We start from the raw sequence: 7,277 nt of genomic DNA, 5'->3' as shown, positions 1-7,277 counted from the left end.
AGTGATGTGGAAACATCACATGACATCCCCAAATTTTGGTGCAAATTTTAAATTCATTTGCCAAATGGTTGCAGTGCAACAGAGACTCCAATTTCATGAAAAATCATTTTAAAAGAATAAGTTCAACATCGTCATGAAACTATAAGGCAACGTATAGTGCTGGGTGTTGCAAAAATTATCATTTAGCTCACACAAATTTAGAATCATTTCAAGGCTTTGCTGGATTAGAAAGATTACATGCTTTCTTTTATTTGATATTTTTTCATTCAAAACAATCATCCATGATCCAAAACCTGTAAATAACATCCAGGTTCTTCGCCCATGCAAATGATTGCATATCAAAATACTTTCTGTCAAGTGATGATCAGTGATTTTTTTACATAATAGGAATTAGTAAACAATGAACTAAACCTGCTCGAATGCTAAGAGGTTTCTAACACCATCAGGTTAGAAAAGGATAATGTAATCATTTTTAAACACATCATGATGGCTCCATGTCCAGGTAAATCTTTGTGGCAGCAACAATATAGTAGAGGCAACAGAAAATAAAATAAAAAGGTTGTTCCTCCGTTGATGTGCGTCATGGTGCCGAGGAACATTTCCATCCTGAGAAAGACATCACAAACGAACGTTAGTTAGCAATGGAACATAAATGTATTGAATACAGGATGAGGCTTAGGATGATCAGTTGACTGGAAAAAATTCATAGAGTCATTGTGTCATTCATATATGGAGGAAACATTGTTCGTTTATTTTGAAAGATGTATCGACAATAAATAGAGAATGGCTCAAGAAGTCTGAGCCGTTGCCTAAAGTGTTGTGTCAAGAAAATGACTAACCGATACTGCATATGTTGAAAGCAAGAGCCAAAAGACCGTGGTCAAATATTGAATTATATTATGATCAAGTAAATGCTACATGTTCCACATAGCAAATAGGTCCAATTATTAAAAAAATAACAAAGCATACATAATGTGGCGAAGAACCTGAAACAATTACAATTTTAAACTTCTATACAGGTGCTTAAGAAAACCTTGGCTGAAGATTTTGTGTCGAGGAAACACTTCAAATTGTTCCAGATCAACTTGAACACACTGCCCACATACACAAAAAAATATGATGCAAGATCTGCAATTTTAAATTAAAATTATTACTGCACTACACCATAATACTTCTTTTAAACTATTGTCATTTTCCGAACCTATCACTTCCTCATATGATAATAATGGTAAAATCATATAATTATATTTCTCTACATTAGTAATCTAACACCAAGAAAATAAATAAGCAACCATAATCATTTGTCCAAACCACCATTGCTCTTACAATTTTGTAGAAAAGGGCGAAGTTCAGTTCAGGAACAGAAATAAGAAAGATAACAAGATATACTAAAATATAGGAATTTAACTGTTTGTCAAATCAGGGAGTTATGTGCTACTATCAAATCTTGAGTTTCACACGAGTGAGACACAACATGGCTAAGCATTCAAAAGGAAATAACAAAAAAATCATTAGATGAACAAAAAAAAGTATCACTTGATCTATTTCTAGAGCAGCACATAATATTAGCAATGCTAGCTAGCTGCACAAATCCGTGACCAACCTAATCATGTGTATAGAAAGCCGAAAAAATGAAAATTTGTTTCTTTACCTGCAACACATAATCGCTCCAACACATTTCCATTTCAGTAGTTGTCCGGCCCAAGCACAAGATCCAAAGCGGAACAGTAGCTCAAAACTCGACGCATCAAGTTTGGCAAAAAGGATTAGAACAGAAGCCACACAGTCTGATAAATCAGAATTAGAGCAAGCCATTTATATAGAAAGCAACACACTACAGATGTCTTTCATAATAATTAGATCTCGCTGCTCAGAAAAGGATAGGAAACAGTGGGTTTTTCCCTAAGTCAATTATACAGAAAGAGACTGAAGGCTGAGCAGTGCATTAGAGGGTAGCCATATAGTATCCCAGGCAGAAGTACATAAATAAGTACATGCACAGGACAACATAAATAAGTGGTTGAAATATATAAGCAACAAAAGAAAGTACATGCACAGGACAACAGACCAATTCCAATTGGATTTCTTGCACAAATAAAGATGCAGAATACAAAGCCTTTTGAAAAGCAAGTTCATAACTTTCAGCAAACCTTGATAGGTGGCCACCCAATAATAGCTTAAAAGTTTGACATCATATTCTGCTTGGTTTCTTTATAATTCTTTTCAACATGAGAATGAAAGAAACTCATTTCCTTGTGAAATCTCAGACGTTAATGGATACCCAATGGAGTCGATCTAGAGATACGGTCTGTCACTTTTTCTTGTTACGCTGGTCCCTGTAAGAATACTGCAATGCTTTTTCTACGTGCTCACTGGCTATGCTTATGCAGTTTTTAGCCCTTCCTCTGGATCCCTTAGGTAACTTAAAAGGTTTCCCCTTGTTCATTTCGAGATATTGACTTGCACAATATTTCCTCCCTATATTTGCAGCATCAAAGTAAAAAATTGAACAAATTATGAATTACTATAGTGAGATACAATTTCAGTACACACACACATACGCAAGACATTTTTCCCTGAGTAGGGAATGCATACGAATGAAAAGTACTAAAGCTAGTTATTTTCAGTTTAGGCTTCTCCTGGGCTGCATGCAATCAGAGGAATCGAACTCGGTGGCAAGAGAAAAGAATCACAAGAAATAAGTGTGGCTTGAGGCACCAACCTTTCGTGCGACGGTGTCCCCTCCGATGCCCCCCGTTGAAGGCTCGACATTGGATAGAAGGCGATAGTAGTTATTAGGTCAGACTTGTCTTGAACTTATCCTGTCAAAAAAAAAACAGTGCAGCTTTACATCACTGAATACACGAAAAGTACACATGGTGCAGCTTTACATCACTGATTCAACAGCTCACGCATTCAAACACATACTACTAAGAAACATCCTTACATACCATATTGGGCAAATGAGAATATTAAGTATGATGGCAACTAATTATAATTCAGCCACTAAACCTTAAAATGATATTAACTACACATGTGTCCCTTGGGTTTCTTGCTTCGCTCATGAAGAATACACTGAAGCATGATTTAGCCACACATGTATCTCTTGATATGCATTGCTCGGCCCAAGCGCAAGATCCAAAATAGTATTGTAGCTCACATCTCGACATATCAAATTTTGCAGAAAGGAATAGGCCAAAAGTCACGCAGTTTGATAGATAAGAATTAGAGCAAGTCATTTATATAGAAAACAACATGCCCCACAGGTCTTCCATAATAATTAGATCAAGTCATGTGTATAGATAGAGACCGGAGGCTTGAGTAATGCATTAGAGAGTAGCCAGATAGTACAAAATACATATCCCAATGCTCTGGACAGAAGTATAGAAAAGCATAGTGGCAATGACTGTGTTCTGTGATACATCCTTCGATGGTAAATGGCTCTAGGAATTCAAAGAAGGACGCATCCACCTGACTTTCAGTCTGAGAGCTTCCCAGACCGAACGAAAGGTTTGGTGTCAAACTTTTCCCGAACAAACGATTTTGTTCTATAGGAATCACCTTGCAGCCCGAACACCTCACGCCAGAAAGGACCTTTCTAGGCCTCCTGGCCCAAAACAAAAACAAAAACAGAAAACTAACAAAAAAGAGCATACGCAGTGAGTATTTTGCAATGTAGTGTACAGTAATAAATGCCAATCTTATACTAAAACCAATTTGAAAACCTATAATACAATACCTTTGGGCGAAAGAGAATATTAAGTATGATGGCAACTAATTATAATTCAGCCACTAAACGTTAAGATGATATTAACTACACATGTATCCCTTTGGGTTTCTTACATGGCTTGTGAGGAATATACTTTTCACAGATATAATCCTCTTACTGGTTACTCCCAATCTAAAGTCATTGGTTAAATTACCGTGTATCACCATCAAGCCAGCATACATGGTTCATAATTTCATATATAAATATCTACTCACATAAACTAAATCAAGCTAGCATACACAGTTCATCTTCAAATAGGATTCATCTCCTGGGCTCTGGTTACCCAAATCCAACCAGAGATCCTCACAGAAGAGGAGGGGGGAGTGGTAGAAGAGCAAGAGAAGCTTACTTGCAAGTAGAAGCCAGAGTGCAGGGAGCGCAAGCGCTAGACATGTCGTCACAAGAACCATTACGACCCCTGATCCAGATCCCCTGCTTCGCCGTATGATGCCACTTGAAAACAGAGCATTTTCTACCCGTAGGAAAAAACATTGCTCATTGGGCATTGTGTAGGATAGGTTCCACCCATTACACAAAGGTGTAGAAAATACCTGTAGTAAATGTCAGCCTGGTCACTGAATTCTGAAACTTTGAACCTAACCAGTAAAGTGCATTATAATGCAGAATGCGGACTTTTAAGGCAATTGTTGGTGCTGATTACCAGAGGAGTTTAACTGTGCAGTGCCTCATGGTAGTCATCGATATTGAGCCGCGAAACGGCAAGATCAAACTAAGACTCGGGCCTGCATAACCATAGGAAGAAAAGGATCATCGACAAAGAGGACAAAGTCAAATCAGGAAGCAGTTACTGGTTCCTCTAAAAATTTAGTTTAGATGACAGACTGTGGGAAGAAAAAAGAACAGGTCTTGATTCCTCTAAAAATTGACTTTAGATGACAACCCATGGTAAGAAAAATCAGGAAGCAACAACAACAAAGGAAGTAGAATCGATCATTCGTTGTCCTAAGCCACAAATGCACCATACAGCAGCAACAACAATGTGCACCATAGGGGGGAAATCCCTAAATGAAAGGCCAAATGAGCAAAATTGCAACAAATGCAAGGAAGCATATATTACCAGGAGTCCAAAATAATATTTTTCATTCAGCAAGGTACCATGGTTCAGTATGCTTGCACATCCTAGTTGTCACTCCTTAAGATAGACTGTTTTGTGCATAATGGTGAACCTTTTTTATCCTTTTATATTAAGAAATAAAAGGTTTATTATGGCCTTCCATGAATGATTTAGTTGCGCCTGAACCTATAATAAGTAACAGTAAACCAGAAGAAACAATTATTCCGAGGAGGCATGTTGCCATCAAGTTTCTTGTTGGACTGCCTAATTTTGACATCTAACAATGATGCATATCATTTTAGAAGACTAAATATCTTACCATGGATCCGTAAATGGCAGTTGGTGCTATTAGCGACACAACATCTACTTCCACCCCCTCTGCATTATCTTTCCTCCATTGGATGATGCTGAGAACAATTCCTTGAACCTGCAATTGGAGATCGTATTTTAAACTAAATTAGTTTCTAATCAATAAACCTGCAATTGGAGATCATATTTAAACCAAATTAGTTTCTAAGGCAATAACCGGTAGTAAAGCTAGCAAGAACAGCTAGAACATTACCTAACGCAATATCTACTCCAAGACCATCGCCAAAAATCTTAGAAATTTCAAAATCTTACTACCTCTTGCACACCTAAAATCAGTTCAAAGACAAGAGCATTGTGTGGCAAACCTGCAGATTCTCTATCATCCTATGTTGGTCTTCAACATGATTGTTGATTGTTCCAATATTTTCCTATACGGGAAGAAAGAACAAACATAAAAATTATAGACCTGGCTACTTTAGCATGTATATGATTATGATCCCAAAAAGTAACTGGTTCTGTTGTGTGGACAAAAGTTGAATCAACAGAAATAACATTTCCTTGTGTGTGCACTCGACCAAAATGAATGACCCCTTACATGGAGATGTGTTTTTATCTCGTTAGCGTGATCCACATACTATAGAATTACCAGCTGGTGATACTGACCGTCCTTTAATATTCAAGTTAGTTTGCTGGGAAAACACAGAATCAATAACCAGTAGAAACATAGGATCAAGAATAGCTATTACCTGCCCACGAACATAATTTTACAGAGTGAAAAGAAAACAGCAGCCCAAAAAGAATAGCTATTACCTGCCCGCAAGATCAACCAAGGCAAGATTTCCAGGAAGAACTTGCCTACCATATCATCCTTTTTGCTTGCGTTTTACAGTAAAAAGAGAGGAACAAACAATATTTTTCACGTGAGCTATTAACTGATCGTATCTGTAACTGTCTTTGTAGACTCACAATCTCAACATTTTAGACTATGCTATTCTATAAAATCAAACCATATTTGTACTTGGAGATATAAAAAAGAAGAAGACTCAGTTTGGTCATCCACGTGAACGCCACTGTGAGAAAGGGCTCCCGTTCTTTCTCCAGGCAGTAAAACAAACTCAAAGTATACTACGAAGTCAATTGATCTTGTCTCTCTAATTAATAATCTAAGAAGCAGTAGGTAATTGGAGTACTGACCACAACATGGGGCTCAAAGGGGTGCTATTCTTCAAGGAGTGGGAAGATGGGGGCGACATCGTGGTCCTCCATCGTGGCCTCCTGTTCCTCTCCGGATCTCCCCCACGACCTCCATGGCCTCCTCTTCTTCCTTGCCCCGTGACCTCCATGGCCTCCACCCCTTTCTCCTAGTTCTCACATGTTGGCGTACGAGCAAGAGGAGGCAAAGGATTAACTGCTGACAACCCAAATAATCTTAGCCACCAGGTGATTTTGAATCGAAGCCGAGAAGGGGATAGTGACTGCTTACATCAGGATAGAAGCCCAAATTGCTCTGGCGCCCGCCCCGACCGTGCCGCCACCTGCCGCGCGCGTGACATCACCGAACGGAGCGCCGCGGCCGCGCCGTCCACCGCCGCCACGGACGCCATCGCTGACGCCATTGATCCGCCGCCCTCCTCTGTGACCGCTGCTGCCGTCACCGGATGAGGAGCGAGTGAGGGAGGGAGGCGGCTGTGGGAGGAGTGGAAGCGATCGCCGGATGAGGAGCGAGTGAGGGAGGGAGGCGGCTGCGTGGGAGGGAGGGAGGGAGGCGGCTGCGGGAGGAGTGGAAGCAGCGAGGGAGGAGGCGGTGGCTAGGTCATCCCACGGGAGCTGCCGCCAATTTATACCCAAGTACGCGAAATGACCAAAATACTCTCGGCGGGGCACTGAATTAACACGCGGTGGCACAAACGAGAGGCAACTATTCATTGTAGCAGTGTCCGTTATCGATCCGGCGGCCCAGATCGTCTGGGAGGGAGATCCGATGCTCCAGAACGCATCAAAAAACCGATCCGACGGCCGAGACTCGCTGAGCTCTGAGAAGCCTCATGTTCTCCCTAGATACTTATACCAGGATTGGGATTAGAAAACAGAAACTTGGACTTTTGTTCGTGACGCAGCAGCAAA

The 7,277-nt window shown here is 40.1% G+C and overlaps 1 long non-coding RNA gene across 6 annotated transcripts; it reads right to left on the bottom strand.

Annotated features, from left to right (window-relative positions):
- Positions 1 to 311: 311 nt before the first annotated feature.
- LOC120974986 (uncharacterized) lies at positions 312 to 6,942 on the bottom strand. Of its 6 annotated transcripts, XR_005770663.3 has the most exons (10): positions 6,637 to 6,942; positions 6,348 to 6,561; positions 5,519 to 5,581; positions 5,164 to 5,271; positions 4,431 to 4,512; positions 4,119 to 4,320; positions 2,723 to 2,822; positions 1,652 to 1,787; positions 1,034 to 1,094; positions 312 to 606 (listed from the first exon to the last, which is right to left on the bottom strand). It is a non-coding gene; the product is annotated as an uncharacterized lncRNA (long non-coding RNA). The 6 variants fall into 6 exon arrangements; XR_006669502.2 differs by having other exon boundaries at positions 1,652 to 2,822; positions 6,348 to 6,564; XR_006669503.2 differs by having other exon boundaries at positions 1,034 to 1,128; positions 1,652 to 2,822.
- Between the last annotated feature and the right edge of the window lie 335 nt (positions 6,943 to 7,277).

This window comes from Aegilops tauschii, chromosome 2, assembly GCF_002575655.3.
Source record: "Aegilops tauschii subsp. strangulata cultivar AL8/78 chromosome 2, Aet v6.0, whole genome shotgun sequence".
In the NCBI taxonomy this organism is placed as follows: Eukaryota; Viridiplantae; Streptophyta; class Magnoliopsida; order Poales; family Poaceae; genus Aegilops; species Aegilops tauschii.
The sequence above is the reverse complement of the archived record's forward strand: the minus strand, read 5'-3'. Positions and strand labels throughout refer to the sequence as shown.